At 43.7% G+C, this 22,716-nt stretch overlaps 1 protein-coding gene across 1 annotated transcript in view; it reads left to right on the top strand.

The window, feature by feature from the left end:
- Positions 1-1,730: 1,730 nt before the first annotated feature.
- LOC307019891 (cadherin-12-like) overlaps positions 1,731-22,716 on the top strand; it is a 224,746-nt gene continuing 203,760 nt past the window's right edge. Inside the window, exon 1 of the mRNA XM_079650992.1 lies at positions 1,731-1,866. The gene's annotated coding sequence lies outside the window, so the exon portion shown is untranslated. The remainder of the gene's footprint in view (positions 1,867-22,716) is intronic.

Raw genomic sequence — 22,716 nt, forward strand, 5'->3', positions numbered from 1 at the left:
TGTCGGCGTTCTGGCGATTTACTCGGAAAGCTTCAGTAGAAGCTGCTGGGAGTCACAGCAGCTTCTACTTAAGCCAGTCCCCAACTCCGGGGACTTCCGGCCGGGGATTTTGGGCGGCAGTATACGCCGTGAAGTTGTTTGGGGCCTGCCAGTAAACCCAAAGCAGAAGAGGAAGAAGTGACGTCAGCGGCTTCATTTGCCTAATCCACCCCCAGGGATTTATTCCGGTGTGAACGCGATCTGTACTTAGTTCATCAGAACTAAAGAGTTCTGATGAACTAAGTTCTCATGAACCTTTGTTGGAAAAGTCCTGCGGTGTGAAAGCGGCTAAAGAAGACCTTTGACCGGCACTTTTCTAATTTTGTCCGGAAGATTTAAACTTTAACTGACATTTTGCCCGGCGAAAAAAAATCTAACTGTTACTGAAACTCTGCCGCACGGTCCCCTTGTCCCTTGGAAGGGGCGGAGAGGTGGGTGTTAATCATCTGCTGGTGGACTAACAGGAGAGAATTACAGTGAGGGAAGGATTGCAATGAATAACAGCAGCAGGAGCAAACGCTTGCCTCGGGGAGGGAGAAAAAGAGCCACAGCGGAGAATAGGTGGAGAGTTGCCCATATAGGAGGAGCTCCTCGTTCCTTACGTCAGAGAACTTTCAAATCTGTATCAGTCTGTATCAGATCCGTTGCAGCCCCATTTTTTGAGATTTCGGTATGGAGGAAAAGAGAGGGTTGTGTTTTCTGACACTTGGTGAGTTCCCTGACACACCGGGGAAACATATATTTATGTATAAAAGACGTACAAAAGTGCATTTTGCATGATAGGTCCCCTTTAAGTTATAAGTTAGCAAAATCAATCAAATGTAGGTAAATTATGCTTGATACTTGAAAATGCTTTAAGAAACACAACAGCCTAAATCCCAGCTCTCCAGATGGTTTACTTTATTTAGATATACGACATGTTAGCAGCTCATTCCTTAAAACAGAAGCTTCAGATTGCTTATAAAAAGGGGAAATATGAAGGGTAGATTTCAAGCTTGTTATAGTAATAAACTATTGAGCTTTTTTTAATCAACTATGATTTGTTTGACATTTTCCCAACTTTAATTGACAGCATTTATATGAAAAGTGGTCTTTTTAACACATGAATGATGTATAATATATTTTTACATATATATTTAAGAAGTTCAATATATGACAAGCACAAGTTAATTTGTGGGCCATATTTCATTATACTTTTTGAATTAGCTGAGGGCCTATTCAAAATGGACCGCATTTAGCCCCCATGCCGTAGTTTGGACACCCCTGGTTTAGATATTCCTGATTTCGTGGCGCATTTTACGTTTTAGAAAAAAATGTTGAGTTCTTGTAAACTAGTAGGCTATTAACCTCAGACCTTATTTCAGGATTATAACTAAAACACGTTCAAGAAGCGTTGACTTTGAGAAAAGGGAACCAGAAGTGCTAAAATGCTAACTCATTTCCTGGTTCTAAGACTCATTCCTGCACAACTCTATTAAGGTCCAGCCAATTAATCAAATTGGAAATGTAGCAATCAAACCAAGTTAAAGACAAAGAGGACATTATCGTGAGAGGGTTGGATAAAAGTGCTGTGAGGGAGGGAGGGGGTGAAGGGATGTATGAGAGGGATAGAGGCTGATAGAAGGAGGGACTTAGTGGGGGAAACAGATAAAGAGAGCTCAGAGGATACACACAGAAGAGAATGGAAGAGAGGGAAACGGGCAGCTTAGAGCGTGCTTCTGTCAGAGAGGTGGAACTAACGGAGAGAGAAGTCACCGCCGAGAGACTCACAGGAAATATGTGGACAGAGTCTCCTCAGCAGCATCTCCAGGGACACTGAGAGTGTGTGTGAGTAACTGTTCTGCTTTACATTCCTCACACTGCTTGTTGATGAGAAACTGAACAAAACAGCACCAGAGTCTTTTAAACGGAGTGTCTAACGTACTTGTGTGTGTTGCTTTGTTTCAAGTGTAGCCAAGTACCAAGGGTATTCCTGAAGCGTGGGAGGTGGGACAGTAAGCCGGGGGGGTGGGGGAGCGTCTCAGCGGCTCTCTTAAATCGATTAAAGAAGTGACAGCTAAATAAGCAGAGCTGCAACCGGGACATGCCGTGCATTCCTGAGCAGAACGCCAGATCCCTGTGTGGTTTCCTTTCATCAGTTCATGACGGTGTGATGTGTATGGGATTAGTTTTGTATCATAAAGATAAAGCAACACTTTCTCAGAATAAAGCAAAACCATGAGTTTAAAAGAAGAAGAAAACTGAGTCAAGCAAAATAAAATAAATTTCAAAAATAAAACTAGAAGTTGCAAACAAATCATTTGTGTAATCATGTAAACTATAAGTATTTTTTCTTTGTTTTAACATTTTGTTTGCAGTTCTTGTTGCTTCTTTCTCAATGATCAGACTTTTGCTCTCGCTGCAGCTCTTCTCATTTACGCTCCCTCATTTTTTGTTTTCGATTTTGACACAAACTTCCCAGGTGGGCGGGACTTTCACGGGTGCGTCCCCATTGGCTACTCAGTTTTTGAGTGACAGCCCACTACACCATAGATCATACAGTGCAACTCATGCAGCAAACTCCGGAGTCCACTCGGCCATGTTAGTGTTGGTGCCTCCTTGGGAGTTTTCATGAAAATATCAGACTTCTCTTATGGATTGCTGTGCATTATACTTGTGTTGTGTAGTTTATACTTTATTCCAACTTTAAATATGTTAATACCTGAACACACTGCTGCTATTAAATAATTTCCCAATTTGGGATTGATAAAGTGTCTGTCTGTATATTTATTTATTTTATAGATTAAAAAAACACATCTATGTATTTTCAAGCTAAAGGTGATACACAATATAAACTGTATACTGTTATTTTTTTAGAAGACATGTTACATTTCAAAAGCATATATTGCTATGTTTAGAACAAACAATTAAAGGCTGCTTTAATTTAACAAATTCTACAATATATAAGTGGCAGATTTGCTTTATTAAACAGAGCAGACCTAGGCTGCATACCAACACAATTAGGAACATGCTCACATCTTACTATGTTGGTCTGACGAGCTGAAGCATTCATACACAATGGATAACAACTGTGTTGTCTCATTATATATCCTGTGAGAAAATGATATACATTTAGCATTGACAACTGAACATACTATAGCCTGAGGAAGATATGAATAATCAACAGATTTGAATGTAATCTCTAACATTTTCATGTAGAATAAAGACAAAAGAGTGATTATACAAATTACATTTATTGAAATTTGAACCAGAAGATGAAGTCTAAAAGAACGTTTTAAATAAAAGGACAGAAAACAAAAAGGTGGATAATAATAAAATCTATTAAATATATATAATGACACTGAGCCAGTGATAACAGCAACGCCCAGCGTGGAGGAAGATGGTGCAGCTCTCTCTCTCTCTCTCTCTCTCTCTCTCTCTCTCTCTCTCTCTCTCTCTCTCTCTCTCTCTCTCTCTCTCTCTCCCCGTGCTATCCCCTCAGAGGAAGTGGGAAAATGGGATAAGACTCTGGACGCTACGCTGTCTCAATGATCCACACTGTTAATATGAGAGCGAAATAAATGTTTTAGGAAATGAAAAATATGAAGTTAACAAATAAAACACAGCTCAGGGGCATCATGGACGGTAGGTTTTCCTACAAAGTTAACTCAGCCTCCATTGATTTTCATATCAAATGAGCGTGTTGATAAAATAAGCTATCATAGCTTATACTTGCATATCTAAACAGAATCATGAAAGCCTGTTGGTAGAGTCAGGCACACGAGTCCGTTTGAGTGTGTGCGCCGGTGTCTGAACGCTCACTCACTGCTAGCTATGTAACTAACTGTTAGGCTACTTAGTTTGCCTTGTTATGGATCCAAGGGTAGCAAAAGCTAACTTTCATAGCACAGCTTTACTTCTCACAATACACAATAAAGAAACAGACCGTATAGTACAGCACAAACAACACAAATGATCAATACTTACATATATTTTCACCTGTAGTATTATTAATAATTGAAATGCTGGTTCTTCTGGAGGTGTTCTATCCACGCTCAGCTACCGCACTGCAGCTGCCTGCACTGTACAATCGCTGGAGGACTGGGCTGTTACTCAAAAACTATAGGTTACTTACGTAACCCCAGTTCTCAGAGTAACATGAAGTGAGATGTCTCACTATGGGATGCGCCTCAACGCATATGCACCAGAAGCATCAATCTCATTACGCCAATCCTGATTGGCTGGTGATCTTGACGCCAACGTCAGGGAATCCACCAACCCTATAAGTAGCTTGCGCCACGACGCAGGCGTCATTCAAAATAAGCACCTCTTCTCGCTTCGCCTCAGCAAGAAGGGCCGTCAGGTGAGACATCTCACTTCATGTTACTCTGAGAACTGGGGTTACGTAAGTAACCTATAGTTCTCATTCATAACACTCCGTTCGATGTCTCACTATGGGATATTGAGACTCCCGTATTGCCAGACATGCTTATCTCGAAAATCACCAACACAAAAACAGAACTTAACAGGTAGAACCCTGTCCCAATACGGGGCCCAGCACTGCGCGGGCCACACTTGGAGCAGAAACATCTAGCCTGTAAAAGCGGACAAAAGTGAGCGGCGAGGACCAGCTCGCTGCTGCACAAATGTCTTGAATGGAAACACCCTTGAACAAAGCCCAGGATGTAGCCAATCCACGAGTAGAATGAGCGCGCAGGCCCGTTGGTGCCTGCAAACCCTGACTCGTATAAGCCAGAGCAATCGTCTCCACAATCCAGTGGGAGAGCCGTTGCCTGGTAACGGGCTTGCCCTTATGAGGGTTAGCCCAAGATACAAAGAGTTGGTCATTGCACCGAAACTCTTTCGACCTGTCCATATAAGTGCGCAAAGCACGAACCGGGCAAAGCAAATTCGGCCGCTGTTCCCCAGAGGAACCTAGCGGTGACGGAAATGCCTCAAGGTCAATGGGAGTGCATGAGCCAACCACCTTAGGCACAAAGGCCGGGTTGGGCTTCAGCAATACTCTCGTTTGCCCCGGGGCAAACTGAGTACACGAAGGATGCACAGAGAGCGCGTGAATATCACTGACTCGTTTGGCAGATGCCAGAGCCAGTAACAACACTGTCTTCAGTGACAGGTGCTTCATGTCAGCGTCTTCCAGGGGTTCAAATGGAGCTCGAGCGAGCCCATCTAAAACCACTGTCAAGTCCCACAGGGGCACCAATGACCTGGAAACGGGGAGGAGCCGGCGAGCCCCTTTCATAAAACGGCAGACCAAGGGATGTTGACTAGCCGTCTTTCCCCCAAAGCCCACATGGCATGCGGCAATAGCAGCCAGGTACACTTTGATCGTGGAGAAAGCTCTGTGTTTATCAATCAGATCCTGTAGAAATGATAGAATCACACCGACAGGGCATTGAAAAGAGATGTGTTTCTTTTGAAGACACCACTCCTCAAACACCCTCCACTTACAGTCATAGAGAGACCTGGTGGAGGAAGCCCTTGCACTCTGAATAGTGTTTATCACTTCCTGAGGGAGCCCCACTGTACTCAGGTTATACCACTCACGGGCCAGGCCCATAGCGCCAGGTGCTCTGGGTGTGGGTGAAAAATCATCCCCCCCGCCTGAGATAGTATGTCCCTGTGTAGCGGGAGCTGCCACGGCTGTCCGCACAGCAGCTGATATATCTCCGCCAGCCAGTACATTGCAGGCCAGTGTGGAGCTATCAGGATCAGTGTGTGGCGTTGTTCTCTCACTCTGGCCAGAGTTGGAGGTATTAGAGCCAGGGGTGGGAACGCGTACAGAAGGGCCGGGGGCCAAACGTGCGCGAGCGCGTCCACGCCTAACGGTGCATTTAGATCGCGCATTGAAAAGAACAGCTGACATTGAGCATTTTCTTTTGATGCGAACAGATCTACCACGGCCCGGCCGTAACGCACCCACAGCTGACTCACAATCGTTGGATGTAGAGTCCAGTCTGCGTACAGTGGTGCACCTCTGGACAGCAGATCTGCCCCGAGGTTCATCACTCCCGGTACGTGTGTCGCTCTCAGAGAGAGGAGACGTCCGCAGCTCCATAAGATCAGTTTGCGTGCCAGCATGTGTAACTGTAGAGAACGCAAACCCCCTTGGCGGTTTATATACGATATCGTGGTCGTGTTGTCTGTCCTCACGAGGACATGATGTCCCCTGAGAGAAGGCAGAAAGCGTCTTAGGGTGAGAAACACCGCTAAGAGCTCCAGATAATTTATGTGTGACCGTTGGAGGTCTCTGCTCCAGAGACCCCTCACAGGTCGACCTTCGTATATGCCCCCCCAGCCCGTCAGACATGCGTCCGTGGTGACCACCTTCCGCGATAAGACAGCACCCATAGGCACGCCTCGCACCAGGAAAGTCGGGTGCAGCCAGTGGCGTAGCGCCGTTACGCAGTGCACAGTGACCATCACTCTCCGCGCGCCATGACGCGCGGGGTTTAGTCTGAGGGCAGCTACCCAGCGCTGAAATTCCCTCATGTGTAAGCGGCCCAGACGTACTACTAGGATGGCTGACGCCATGAGCCCCAGTAACCGCAGACACGATCTGAAGAGAACATATTTGCGTGGCTGGAAACGAGCGAGGCAAGACCTGAAGGCTCTCACTCTCTCCACTGACAGGCGGGCTGTGAAGGACACCGAGCTCAGGCGTAAGCCCAGGAAGAGCACCGACTGGGCTGGGGACAACATGCTCTTTTCTGTGTTTATTACAAAACCCAGGTCGAGCAGGTGTTTCATGAGGATATTCGTCTGCCTAATAGCCTCCTGCTCCGACTGTGCCAGAAGGAGCCAGTCGTCTAAATAGGTTGCCAGGCGAATCCCCTGTTGTCTTAACGGGGCTATCGCTGCCTCCGTACATCGCACAAACACCCGTGGGCTGAGAGACAGACCGAAGGGAAGCACTCTGTACTCGTAACAGACACCCTGAAAAGCGAACCTCAGATATTTCCTGTGTGGATAATATACTGGGATGTGAAAATACGCGTCTTTCAGGTCGATTGATGTGAACCAATCGTCCTGACGCACGAGACGCAGTAGGGATGTGTGAGTGAGCATCCGGAATTTGTATTTTCTGAGATACCCGTTCAGAGCCCTTAAATCTAGGATGGGGCGAATTCCATTCCCTCCCCGTTTGGGAACGAGGAAATATTTGGAATAGAAGCCGCTCTGACTCCGTTTGGAGGGTACGATGGATATGGCTTTCTTTTCTAGTAGCGAGAGGATCTCCTGCTCTAGAATGTGAGCCGACGCTCCCCGGGCATGTGATTGCACAATGCCCGAGAAGCGAGGGGGGGTGACAGCGAATTGGAGTCTGTAGCCCCGTGATATCGTCTTGAAAACCCAAGCAGAGCATGTGAGTATTTTCCACCTTTCGCTCCTCAGAGCGAGCGGGGATGTCACCATATCTCTGTTGTCTGCACCCTGTGACCGCATTGGTTGTGTTATGGCGCCCTCTAGTGTCTGAACACGGTGGCGCTCTAGGGTGACAACCTCGGTTGACACTGCGCATGCGCGCGGTGATGGTGCGTTCACAGACCCGGCCACCGTCCGCATTCCGAGAGAGGCGTTCATAGCCACTCTCAGAAGCGGGGCAGTCGCCTGACTGTTTATTGACATTATTATTTGTCTTTTTAATATTTTCGACTGTGCCCTTGGCTTTAAGCCTGGAAGCAACAGTGGCAAACATTTTATTTTTAGACCCTTGTGTGTGTTTGTGTGACTTGAACGACTGGCAGGAACTGTTGTCAGTGTTGTGAAGTCTGCTTCCCTCATGGCGCGAACTGGAGGATGACGTGCAGTCATCACCCGAGGCGGCGGGAAGGCGGGAGCGTGGTTGTCCCCCGGAAACACATGGGTGCTGGATACGTGTGGAACACGATCCAGGGCTGAAAGAGAACAGGAAACCTCCAGCCCTTTCCCCGAGGGGGGGAGAGAAGGCTGTCAGGCTGCCCTCTTCTTCTTCCTCGCCTGGTGACTGAAAGTCTGGGTCGGCGGCGCCTGTGTGGCTGCTGCCGGGACCGGGGACTTTCTTGGCCAATTCGTCCGCGCCTCGCGTCTCGGTGGGAGACCGGGGGCGGGCTGTGGCTTCTGCCATCTCGGGACCTTGAACAGGGCCGAGTGCGGGGTAGCCTGGGAGAAGGTCCGTCGCAGGACCGTTGGGGGCGGCGGCTGGGCTTTCCGAGGGAGGCAAAGCTGGAGAGCTTCATCCTCCTTCTTCTTGGCCTCACACCGTTGTTGCATGGAGGCAAGAGCGGAGCTGAATATGCCCTCAGGGACGATTGGCATGTCCAACACGTCCTCCTTTTCCCGGACGGGGAGGTTTGTCAGGTTCAGCCATCTGGCTCTCTCCTGCACCACCATCATCCCTAGCGATTTGCCTGTGGCCTGGACTGCACAGCGCTGTACGCGGAGGCAAATGTCTGTGATCGCCATGATCTCCTCCCACACGGCCGGTTCAGGCTTCACCGTCATGTCCGCACACAGCTCCGCTTGGTACGCGGTTAGCATGGAGGAGACATTCAGCGCCCTGACGGACAAAGCAGCCGCTTTGTAGGCCCGTTCAGTCATTGCGGACTGGAACCGGTCCGCCTTTGTCGGCAGTGTGGGGTTCCGGCTCGGGGCCGCCGACACCCGCGGTTGGAGGTGGGCTGCCACAAGCGGCTCCATAGGAGGCATGCGGAGTAACCCGAGCTTCTCCATGCCCTCACAGTCCAGAGAGGAGGCTCCCTGGATTGGGGCCTTGCTGCTGAAGGGGCGGTCTCTCCAGGAGACCGACACCTCGTCCAGCAGCTCTGGAAATACGGGGAGAAGTTGCCTGGTCAGCCTCGCGGCTTGGGGCAAGTTCTTTCCCTCGTATCTAGACCTGGAGGGCTCTCTGGCCGCTTCAGGCCAGGGGATGTCCAGCTTAGATGCAGCGCGTTGGCACACGGCCTGCAGGTCCATGCTGAGGCGGGGGAGCGGTGGCTCGTCTTCGCCCGGGGAGGCAGACATGGCCCCCTTGGCAGCCTGGGCAGACGAGACGAAGATGTCATCTTCGCCCTCGTCTGAGTCGGAAAGAAGAAACTCCGGGGCGTATTCTTCTTCCTCCTCCTCATAGTCCAGCTCCAGGACATCCTCCGCGGGTGAGGCCATGGTGAGGTCCAGTTGGGAGCCCCAGCATGACACAGCACGGGGCCCCCTTCCCGCGGCTGTCGCCGCCACCGAGTCCCAGCTTGACACAGCGCGGGACCCGGCACCCGTGGCGGTCGCCACCATGCCCTGCTCGCCGTCCGGCGAGTTTACAGGCATGGGGAGGTCTCGGACCGGCATGCTAGCTTGGCGCGCTAGCCGCCGGTGGCGGCTTTTGGCGGTAAAGCGGGAACAATGCCCGCACGCGCCGGGGGTGTCGATAGCCTCCTGGGCATGTTGCAGCCCGAGGCAAGACGAGCAGACCTGGTGTGAGTCAGTACTCGATATCTTTAGCCCGCAGCCGCAGAGCCGAGCCTCCGACACTCCGTCTCCTCTGGTGTGAGGGCGGGAAGAGTCCATCTTAGCTAGCCTTGGTGCGGCGTAGAAAGGACAAACGAGCAACAGGCGTGTTACCGTTTGCGGGAAAAAATCCAAAAACCTTACCGTTATCCGTTGGAAAAAAACGGCAGGGTAGATTCTGATATTAACTGGAGTGTTAATAAAGTGAATTCCCGTGCGAAGCAAAAGTAGCTGGCGAGCGCCCGTCGACCGAAGGTTAGCTTCGTAAATCAGTCTGTGGACCGTTAAGCTAGCTAGCTACTGATCTTTCTCGAGATGTGCTCCGAAGCGAGAAGAGGTGTTTGAATGACGCCTGCGTCGTGGCGCAAGCTACTTATAGGGTTGGTGGATTCCCTGACGTTGGCGTCAAGATCACCAGCCAATCAGGATTGGCGTAATGAGATTGATGCTTCTGGTGCATATGCGTTGAGGCGCATCCCATAGTGAGACATCGAACGGAGTGTTATGAATGAGAACTGAGTAGCCAATGGGGACGTACCCCTGAAAGTCCCGTCCACCTGGGAGGTTTGTGTCAGAATCTCAAACAAAAAGTGAGGAGCGCAAATGAGAAAGCTGCAGCGAGAGCAAAAGTCTGATCATTGAGAAAGAAGAAACAAGAACTGCAAACAAAAACCTATGTTAAAACAAAGAAAAAATACTTATATTTTACATGATTACACAAATGATTTGTTTGCAACTTATAGTTTTATTTTTGAAATGTATTTTATTTTTGCTTGACTCAGTTTTTTTTTATTTTAAACTCATAGTTTAGCTTTATTCTTTATCTTTATGCTACAAAACTAATTCCATATGTGCGGAGCTTGATTACAGGAAGTTCAGGATTCATTGAGCTGTTAGGGTTAGTAGACAGGTGAAGTTAGAAATGAGTGTGGCAGATTGTTGAACACAAGTGAAGCATTCCTTTAATGAGGAAGCTTTTCCAAGAGGTCAATGACAACAACACAAAAAGAGAGCATTATAGTGTTTGTTGTAAAGGATCAGATGTTATCTCTTCTCTGTAAGCTGTACTGTTCTGTTGGCTAATACTTTGAGTGTGAATCTATACGCCTACTGCCTGAATCTGTTTTGTGGTTTTCACTTTCTTTGCTTCTTTTGCTCTGTTTTTAATTCAGTAGCTGAACCTATAGGCTATGTTTGTAAAATAGTGTGTGTGAGCTTAAATGTGTGTTTTAAACTAAAACGGAGCATTTTCTGTCAGCTCAGATTTTATTTTTTTCATCTTTAGTATGTGCTCATGTGTTTCAGTTTTGGTGTATAGGCTACTGCCTGATTATGCTTCATGAAAGGCAGCTTTTACTATCAATAATATCATTTATGATCCTAAATGTCTTGGTTTCTTCTTTTCTATGGTTTTATTACGAACTAGTCGTTGTTACAGAATACATTTTAAAAGTAACCCTCCAACCCTAATGATTACCATTACTCACCATTAATGTAACAATCCTTTTTCTTTTATTCCACAATCATTTACATTATTTGGAGAACTCAAGGGTGTAGCTTATCGGATTGCATTGCAATCATCATTAATTGATAACTATGTGTGTACATTTTATTACACTGTTGGTTGCATAACATTACTTTGTTAATCACTCATGTGCCAGATGAGGGATTTTAATCCCCTCGCAGAAACATTGTGATTATCAGACTCAGTGTAGCATTCACATTGTTCTGAGAGCGCTGTTCTGGAGTGGAGTTTGTCATTATGACATAACTCAAAGATAAGAGAAATTGGATGATACAATAAGGAACACAAAGAATGAGTTGGCGGAAGAACAATATTTTACAATAATGTTAGATAGGGCTGCGTGATTTTTGAAAAAATAACAAATTGGGATTTTTGTAACTGATAGTGCAATTGTGATACGAATCACGACATTAGATGGAATGATAATTCTTGAAATTGTTTTCATATTATCATTGAATGATAAATGAAAACGATGACTGTGATTTTTAAAGAGGATCTGGGCCATAACAGCATTTATTTTATTATTTATTGAGTCTGTAGAATACTGTTTGTAGACTGGGAGTTCTCTACAGCTCTCCAATACTTGACTCAATTATTTTTACATATTTTGTCTAAGAAAAATGTGAATATTGCGCTAGTCCAAATTGCAACCTCCTTAACATTTCTATTAATTGTGTAGCTTTAATGTTGGACCAGCAACTGATAAATAGAGTTACAGCGGTTTGAAAGATTGACTTTACTTATTGCACCTGATTAAAATTGGTTTGATTTAACCTGCATTGTATATACAGTATATTTATTCATACTCAGGTTTATATGTTATGTGATCATATAATCCATACAAATGGGAATTACTAGCATGATTTAAATGTCACAATGAATTACAAATAAAAAGAGTAATAAATAATAATACACTTTTTGGTTTTGGCTATTTTTCTTTATGATATGCTGATTTGTTTTCTTTTAGGTTACATTGTTCTGTTTTCCCACATGGTACATTTGAGTAAAAAACTGCTTATTCATATTTATGTTCTCTTGTATTTATTTGCACTGCGTTTGATATTGGGGTTTTCCAAATGTAACGGAAATTAATTAAGGTTACATAATTTTTATAGTCTAATAATTCAACTATACTTGTAATGCTCAGCCAAATGCTGTTCACACATAATTCGCACCTTGATAACTATTGGCATAACAAAAGATGACCCCTAACTATACAGGGTCACATATATTGGCTGCTACCATGATGGAGTGTAATGTAGCTTCCACAATGAGTCTGAATGTGTGTCCAGTAGAAAAATCACTTTGATGATACTGCAGGAACAGCTGTGACAAACAAGGTTTCTTATGAAGAAATTAGTCTTGCCTGAAAGTCTACTTAATAAAACATCAGAACTGGAGTGTAGATGGACAGCTTGAAGATGCCTAACTGATTATTTTTTTCTTAACAATTTGAAACTCCTTAATTCTGAATGAAGTTATACAAATCAAGTGGCCCTGATCTCTAACAGCAGCTGGTCTGAGGTAAAGGATTTAGGTATCGGAGGATTTACCTCACCAGATTACCTTTCTATGATTAAAGCTAAGTGTAGACGTTGTTGTTCACCGAGGTGACTGGATATCACATTTCAGAAATGCTGTAGTTTAATAAACATCACAGCCATATGTGATGTTTGGACATGTGCATACTATACATTCAGCCCAATACTGTGACAGCCTGTACCGTAATCTGATAAAGCAAGTGCTTTAGGTCTAGAAATCAAGGTGCGTTTCCATTCATTATAAGAAAATTGAGTTAGCTTAGTGGCCATTGAGGTAGATCTGCTTCTACAGACAAATCCACTATCATCGTCATCGTCCCTTAAAAAGATCTTAATTTGGGATTTGTTTATCAAACTACCATTTCCAAGGTAACAAATGCCCTTTAATCCTTAACTTTAAGCTAAAACACAATCACAGTGGGAGCATGATAGCTGTCTTGAGTAATGAATCAAATCCAATGTTTTAAATGGCGTGCACAGGCTCAGGAAATGCACAGGAAAAGCAGGCTGTTAAAATAAACACGTTTAAATTGAAAGTTTCTAGCCAGGTGTTCAATGGGTATTGTCATGGCTATCTGACATATCATTACTTCCGATGCTCTTCTGTAACTATTAGATGCATAAGAATGTTTCCTTTTGTTTTATGACATAAGTCATGATATCATCTGCATAGAAGTTGCATTGCAATACTTAGTTGGGAAATAGATCAGGGTTGCGGTCACATCTATGTCTTAATGACTATAACTTTGACTATAACTTTACTTCAGCAAGCTTTAACAAATAATATCCTTCTTTACCAAGGTTGGATTGAATTCAAAATAAATGTAATAGTGTATCTTAATGGTTGCTTGTACTCATCACCTTCCTGTCCACATGTATTCATTGACATGAATCCCAATACAATTGATTTTATGAAAACTTTTTGAATAAATACAATTTTTTGCAATATATACATAACTTGTTAGGCCTACACATCTATCACTGTGTATATCATCTAGTGAGTCCAAACAGTTCTTATCATGGCTGCCACTGAGGTACTTCTGAGTCATTTCCCCCTCGTTAGGAACCTTCCCGAGAATTGGAACGCAACCCTGGCCTCTGCAGGCAAGGCTTTTGTAGAGATCATGCTTTGAACATAAGGGTGTCATGTTAAAAGAAGAGAGACACAAATGAGAAATTCTGACACAAAGCTCGAATAACAATACATTTACCAATGTTGGATGTAGGGCTGGGCAATATGGTCTCTAAATGATATCGCGATATTTACTGACTATATCGCGATATACGATATATATAGCGATATTCTGAAATGTCCTCTAAAAATGTAACCCCTTGATGTTTACAGTCACGCCAGTATGAGGATTCTAGTAGTCCCTGCAACATATGTCTGCATTAAAAAAATTGACCAATAATGAAGAAAATTAACACATTTGTTGCAATAGTAATTTATGCACAAACTACATTACTACTTGTACTACAACATTTGAATCATCAGTTCTTCCTCATTTTCCTCAATTGTTCATATTTGGTTTATGAAAATAATGATATTGTGGTCATTGTTCAAAAATGTCTGCTATTATTATGAGTAGTATTATTATTATTAGTATAATGCGCTTTCTGTCTTCCTGTCATTATCAGGAATTAGACATGTAATGGCTATGTATTAGATTAGATTAGAACCTTCATTCTCCTAAACTGCTGGGACATTTCCCTATAGCCAATACCTTTTATATTTTCTACTCTTCACTTACTTGTCAGCATAGGTCGGCATTGATGTACAGAGCCGACAGAAGACCTTGTTTATATTGGCATCATATTGAGAGGTGCAGTGACGTGTCCTAAAACCAGGAAGTAGGCTGCTGGTTCCCTCGACAAAAAAGCAATGGGATTTCTCCAAAGGGTTTTGGAAAATAGCTGGAAATAAGGTCTGTGGAAAACAAACCTGTTTGATAAATGCACGTTTTGTTCAGCCGGATAATATCCACATGTCTACCCTACTTTTATAATTTTCGAATCATAAATCTAATCGATAGATTATAAAAGGGATTTAGGACGCGTCACTGCACCACTAGAAAACAACTCCATCGATCAAGCTGGCTGAAACTTTCTCTCCCTCTTCTTCTCATGCTACCTGTCACTCTCCTTTAACTCCTCCGGTGACTTTCTTTTATTTGAAGATAGTTTTTTGCCCGGCGCTCACGGGCAAACGGGAGCCAGCGCGAGCAGGCTCCCGTTTGCCTTTCACCCAACGACGACAACCGCCTCACGAAACGCTATGTTGTAGCGTTAATAAACGAAACAATTTAACAACATTGCTTGTCAAAGTACCTATACCACTGGACAATTTTATTTTTTTTAAGCAATATTTTTAGTGGCCCGAGCGGGCAAGTGGAAAGTACGTTATGCTGGCCCGGGGTGTCTAAATAGTGCTTCCGAGCCAGCGGGCCATTTATAATGTCGAGCCCTGCTCTCTGTCACTGTGCATGTGTGTAATGTTTGTGTGCAAGTTAGACGGGGCCTGCGTGTGTGCCTGCGTGTGTGACTGTGTCTATGAGGGAGAAAGGAAAGCTCATTTTGGCCGCGGCGGGAAATTGATTTGACAACATAATACTTGATGTTCACGATGTGGTCATTTACGACATCGCGTGGAGTGCAATCCACGATGTATCGTGTAAACTCGATATATCGCCCAGCCCTAGTTGGATGCAACTATTCGTCTTACATTCCAAGAACTAACATATGAATGTGAATCCCCATGTGGAATGGACAGAAATAATAGTAGGGGAGACCCGGTGTTGGTACCAGATTTGTTCGGGGTACCATATGTGTTCGGGGGCCTTCTCTTACCAATGACGTCACGCATTGTACGCATTGTGATTGGCTGTACGGTAATTTACCCAGGGGTGCTCGGGGGCAAATCACATCTACAGATCATGATGAACCGAATTGAATTATTCCTATGCTCCTAGCGTGTGAAAATGTTTGTGAAAAACATGTTAAAAAAACATGAAAACGGAGCAATGGCTGTACGCCATTGGCTGTACGGCAACTCAAGAGGACCATCATACACGGTCAAATTCCGAACATTTAAACATAGCCTACACTTCATTCTTTACTTTGTCCGTTATTATATGTAGAAGATGAACTACCTCTCTGAAAGGTCCCAATGTGTTCATTTTGATGGGCTGTCTTCTGAGTGGTTAAACATCACTAAAGATTTTCTGACTTCTGACTGCTTTGGATATATAATTACACCACAATAAGGTTTTACTATCACAGTGCACTGAGATTTGTGACAAACTGTAAAGCACTTACGCATCACTGTACACTGTAAACCAAGGCGGTTTTGCCATCACTTACTGTACTGAGGCTCAGTCACTGGTACATTTTCATTTACAAAGCCATGTTGGATAAAGTACCATCTTATATCTGCTCCCTGATCTCTCGGCAAATTGAAAGTACTTATTGCCTGAGATCTCATGCTGTGGTTTTATTAAATGTGCCAAGTGCTAGGACTGTCTTAGGGAAGAAAGCTTTTAGATGTGCAGCTCCACTAACTTGGAACAGTCTGCAAAAAGAATGTAAAATTACCAAGCTGGTACCACTAGGCTACATGTTTTTAAAGCTCGGTTGGATGCTCCACAGTCAGATGCTGTTGGTACCTGTACATGTGGATAGATATGTAAATTGTAATCCCTGTATTTTTTGCTTGTTGTTCTGTTGTTTATGTTTTTATGTCTTCATGTGGAACCTACTGCTGCAGGTCTCCCTTGAAAAATAGATCATCGATCTCAATGGGATTTTACCTGGATAAATAAAGGTTTTGAATTGAATGTCGAGCATTAACTGCAAGTCACTCAAATGCATAAACTGGAGAATAATTATGTTACAAGTGTTACAGAAAACATATCCAAGTGTAACAAACATCCAGTATTAACCTTACTGTTTTTTTACTAACAGTAACCAACTAATAATTTTCATGAAGTGCATATTTATTCCAAACTCACAATATATATATATATATATATATATATATATATATATATATATATATATGTAATAAAACATAATGCACAATGGTACACAGTATCCAAACTCTTTAGGCACTGGTCAGAGGCATTCATGTAAAGCAGATCACCAGAATCCAATACTGGTAAAAACATTGCAGAGATCAAATGTTTCCTTGTCTGAAAGGAGAAACCTAATTTTAAAACAACATTTTCAGTGTGTGACTTGAAAGATAAGTTCTGATCAATAATAAAACCTAGATATGTGTATGTAGTGACCCTTTCAGTGTCAATGTCAGTCCCTTGAACAGTACAAATGTTGGGGAGAAAAGAAGTTAACTTTTTGCGATTTGAGAATATCATGAGTTTGGAGTTGTCTGCATTTAATACTAACTTGAGTTGAGATAAATGGGATGGAATAACATTAAAGGCAGACTGGAGGAAATCAAGACTTGCTCTATAGAAGAGGATGAACAATAAATAACAGTATCATCTGCATAAAAATGGAAAGCAGCATTTGAAAGATTATTAGAGATTATTTACATACAGTATATGGTGAAATTATTGGTCCTAATATGGAACCTTGGCGCACACCCTTTCAAATCAAATCAATCAAATCAAGTTTTATTTATATAGCACATTTATAAACGATTTTTGGTCGAGCCAAAGTGCTGTACAAATAATAAAAATACCCTACAGTAAAGACATTTTACAGCTAATACAACAGCAGTTTGTTCAGAATATCAGTATGAGAAGAAAACGACACCCTTTGTCCTTAGACCCATCGTACAAGGAAAAACTTCAAGAGAAAACCCACAGTTTAAAGGGAAAAATGGGAGAAACCTCGGGGAGAGCAACAGAGGAGGGATCCCTCTCCCAGGACGGACAGACGTGCAATAGATGCCGTGTGTAAATCGAAGAGATAATACATTTTACAGCATAGGTAGACCGAATGTTAGGAAATGCATGCGTCTATAATAATAGGATGAATCCACGAAGATGTCAACAATCCTGTGGGAGCCTTCAGGGAGACAGCACGACGAGACCCAGGCAGGACCGCAGAGACAGGTTCAGCCACGACCCGAAGTCCACGACTTAATCCAGAACTCAGGATAGAGGATCCAGGATGCGGGACCACAGCAAGAGGATCAGCCTCGACTCAAGATCACATCAAGACACAAAAGAAGAAAAATTTGGCTGGGTTAATCGGAACATGAGAATACAGATACAGACAGACAGAAGGAAGAACAAGCACTCCCTTTGGAGTGATTTTTTTTAAATATTGAAGTTAAATGCATCAATCTGGTGCACTTTGAGAGCAAAATGAAGAGGTATATGGATACCTCTCAACATCCATATGAAACAACTGTAAACAGATTTACTTTGTCTTTATGGATTCGATTGTGGACTTGATTGTGATTGCTGCACATTATCCCTTACTTAATAAATACTTTTTTTGATAATCTATTATATAGAAAAGTATATCATATTGATATATAATATATAATTTATTGATAATATATAATATAATCAAATATAACAATCAAAACGAAATAAGTAGTATTAAGTATTAGGGCTAAGAAAATATTGTACATGTGAAATGTATTGATTTAAATTGACATGCATACGCTAAGAAAAATAGTCCGTTGTTACTGTTTGAACTAACGTACCAACGGCACTGAACATATTACATATTACCTACCATATTACGTTATATACTTCTTACCTTCAATTTCTCTTGTTCTTCTCCTCATTCGTCTTTGTTTTTCTTCAAGTTTTATTGTATTTCTTCAAGTTTTTATCTTGTTGGTCGAATGCACTTAAAAACTTTTTTTGGCAGTTGATTTCTGGGGGGTGTATGCAACAGATAGTCAATGTATGTTTCTTTATTTCATACTGAATAATATGTAAAAAAAGGAAAAATATTAGGTCCAATAAAAAAACTTTGCTTCTGGAAGCAGGCCATTTCGTGACGTCACGTGTGGTTCCCGGCTGCCGCTGTCTGGCTCCCTGCTGCCGTCCGGATCGACAGCCAATGCGCGCAGCTAGGTGCCCTGATTCATACAAAATTTAATTGCATTGTTGTCTATCAGTCTTTATAAATAAATAGACTCTACAAGACAAGACGGATTTGGGCGTGGCGAATTTGGGCACTAACTAGAGTGTCTGTCTATAGTGCCATGTCATTCAATGATACCTGGGTTTCTCCCAGTTTACAACTTAGATTAGGATATATAAATGATAAACAAATTTCAAATTGATGGTTCACTCACCCTGGACAGTGTTAGTTTTTTCACAGCTTTATCGGACCTGTGTTTCTTTTGTAGGGGTTCCGCCAAGGAGTCTGACATCACTTGTGTTTCACCCTGTTTACTATCGGACAGCGTTGTCTCCCGTTGGCCGCGAAATATCGACGATGCCTGGGGCTCAGCCTCGGAACGCGAGGAAGTCATTGGGGTTGAATCACCTGTCCTAATTGATGGAATTGCACCCTTTCTTATGTCCAACTGTTTTTTGAAACCCATCTTCCATTGTTGGTAGCCTTCAAAATCATCAGGGACAACAAAATGTGCCCCACAAATAACGCTGGTCTCACTGGCGCACTGCCAATTTTTTCTTGTGTTCCGCACAAATCGCTCCCATTTCTCCCGTAAAACCTTCTCTTTCGGGAACAAATGAACGGTAAAACCATCCCGATTGGTGTTGCTACACCCGCCAACGACACACCTCTTCACCATGATCCGGAAAAAACAAGACAAACTCGGAGATAAACACTGATACACAAAGTTGACATGCGGCTATACCAGCAATGCTACACTGTGTGATGCTGGGACGGGCTGAACTCACCAGGATTCGCGGAACCACACGTGACGTCACGACACAGCACCAAGCAGCGGCAAGTTTGAATCCAGACTTTTCTGGATACCTCTGAATTTGACCCATTTTCCCGATATTAACAAGTGATTTACAGCAAATAGGAAACGATATTCGATCTATATCACGTGTTACTGGAATAAGACCCAACAAGTTAATGCATTTTGAAACAGTTCTATGATCTTTCAGCTACAGTAAATTACGCAAGATAAGGACTTTAAGCGTCAGCTAAATACAATGTAATGTAATGATAAAAAAAAACCTCTATACTAGTCTAGACAGCGTGGGTAAATTACCGTACAGCCAATCACAATGCGTGACGTCATTACGTCGTGACGTCGTGCCGTCACTAGTAAGAGACGGACCCCGAACACATATGGTACCCCGAACACATCTGGTACCGACACCGGTACAGTTGAAACACGGGTTGGTTGTAACACCCTCAATATCTCCAATCATAAACAAGCTAGAGTGATGACACTCACTCTGCACATGCGCAGTTAGATGGTAAGATCGCCGAAATAAAAAGGAGCCACGTTTGAATATCTCACGTAAGTTATCAGCAAAAGTGTGTTTCTGAGGTCAAATATTAACTAAAATGATATGATGTATTTTTTGGATACTGTCTTGAGTTCAAAATGTCTAGGAATCCAAACTAGTATTATTAGAATCACTGTTTTGTAAGCTACAAATATAGCTAGCTAAATATGGGTCAAGCCAGCAATCAGGCAGGTTCACAGGGGGTGAAGCAAGACTGGTGGTTCTGGGACGGTTGTAACGGGACGGTTGTAACATGGCACATTTACAATGATGGCTCATTTGCTTGAATGATCAGTTGTTCATTCAAGCATTGATTGGTGTGCATTGTCTCTGTAAAAATAAACATAATTAAATACTGTACAGTAGGCATAAAGTGTGTGTGTGTGTGTGTTTACAGTATGCCAAGTATCAGACAGAGGAAGACCGACAGGGGAGTGCCACTTGCTCTGCTGCAGTTGGCCTCAGGTGAAGTTCAGGAGGGAAAATCATTCAGGGAAGTGGCAAAGTCCCTGGATATATGCCATGTCACCCTGTACCGGTTCCATAAGAAGAGGCTGAGGTTGGAGAGTCAGGGATCACACACACCCCCAAGAGTAGGCTACTGGACTCCAAAGAAGGTGTTCTCAACAGAGCAGGAGATGCTATTGAGAGACTACCTGATGGAGGCAGCTGATCTATATTATGGTCTCAGCTCAAAGGAGGTAGGTCATAATTAAGGTAGAATAGGCTATCTATAGGCTACTGAACAAAAGAACAGTAAGTGATCAAATATATTGAGGCCTATAGTGAACAGACAAGTGAAATATTTTCCAATGGATATTCATTTTAGGTGCGGAAGTTTGCCTATGAATTGGCAAAGAACTACAACTGCAACTTCCCTCAAACCTGGGCAGAGAAAGAGATGGCCGGAGCTGACTGGCTCACAACGTTTTTGAAGCGGCACCCTACCCTCTCCATACGCAGACCCCAGGCTACCAGTCTCTCACGGGCTACAAGCTTCAACCGAACAAATGTGAAAAAGTTTTTTGACAACCTGTCTGCAGTCCTGACGAAGCATGAGTTTGTCACACAGGAAATTTGGAATATGGACGAAACCGGAGTCACAACTGTCCAAAACCCTGGGAAGATTGTTGCCAGAAAAGGGACGAAACAAGTCGGCAGTGTGACATCTGCAGAGCGGGGCACTCTCGTCACACTTGCATGTGCTGTAAATGCATTGGGGAATTCCATCCCCCCAATGATGATATTCCCCCGGAAGAAGTTTCATCTCTTCTTCACCAGCAATGGCCCTCCTGGCTGTATTGGCACAGCAAATGGGTCTGGGTGGATGCAAGAGGAAGACTTTTTGGTCTTCCTCTAGCACTTCCAGAGCCATACCAAGAGCTCACAGGAGTCAAAGGTGCTGCTGATTCTGGACAATCACTACTCCCACCTTTCTGTGGAGGGGATTCATTTTTGCAGGAGCCATGGGATCATCCTCCTCTCTTTTCCTCCCCACTGTTCTCACAAACTACAGCCCTTAGATCGCACTGTATATGGGCCACTGAAGAGGCACATCAACAGCCGCTGTGACAATTGGATGAAGACTCATCCAGGAACCACAATGACCATTTACGATCTGCCGGCATTGTGAAAAGTGCCCTTCCTCTGGCTGCAACGCCATCAAATATCCAGGCAGGGTTCGCGTGCACTGGAATTTGGCCTTTTAATAGAGACATTTTCAATGATATCGACTTTGCTCCATCCCAAGTCACAGACCGCCCACCACCAGAACCTTCTACCAGTGCAGCTCCAACACCAACTTTGGCATCCTCTCCTCCACTCGCAGCCTCCTCTCTTACACTCACAGCCTCCTCTCTTACACTCGCAGCCTCCTCTCTTACACTCGCAGCCTCCTCTCCTCCACTCACAGCCTCCTCCCCTGTCAGGCCATGTGTGGAGCCTGGGACATCATCCTCTGCAACGCCTTTCTCACCCTTGTCCATCCGTCCACATCCAAAAGCTGGACCAAGGAAGCAGACCACAAAGGGGAGAAAAAGAAGAGAAACCGCTGTCCTCACAGACACTCCGATGAAAGATCAACTCGAGGCTGAGAAAAAAAGATCTAACGCAAAGAAGTCTAAAGCGAAGACAAAAATCAATTTCGGCCAAAAAACCAAACCCAACAAGAAGCAGAAGATGCAGGCCACATCTGATGAAGATGAGGCCCAATACTGCATTGTGTGCCTGGAGAGCTACTCCAGGTCCAAGGAGATCTGGCTGCAGTGTTGCTCCTGTAAAGCCTGGGCACACAAGGACTGCACAGATGGAAGTGCCTTTTACACCTGCCACAACTGTGAATCTGATTAATTCTGGTGTTCTGTTTTAAGTTCTGTTCAAGTTCTGTTCATTGTTCATTGTTTGTTGGAGGATGTGTGAAATCCCATTAAAATCTTGTTGCCTTAGAATTTGACAGCTTTCCCTATTTTTTTGTCATATAGTGTGAAAAAGGGTAACCGTTATTAAGATGTTACAACTGTGCCTGCATGGGTTACAACTGTCCCTGTACACAAGGACAGTTGTAACAGTTGAGTTTGAAAAAAAAAATACATTTTCCAACCTGTACTTATTCCATAAAAACATCTTAAAGACATTGTTTCAGTAGCTGACATGTTGATAATGCATAATATAGCAAAATGGCTATCCAATTGTAAATGTTTTTTTACTTATT

This window comes from Notothenia rossii (genome assembly GCF_949606895.1).
Source record: "Notothenia rossii genome assembly, chromosome: 9".
Classification (NCBI taxonomy): domain Eukaryota; kingdom Metazoa; phylum Chordata; class Actinopteri; order Perciformes; family Nototheniidae; genus Notothenia; species Notothenia rossii.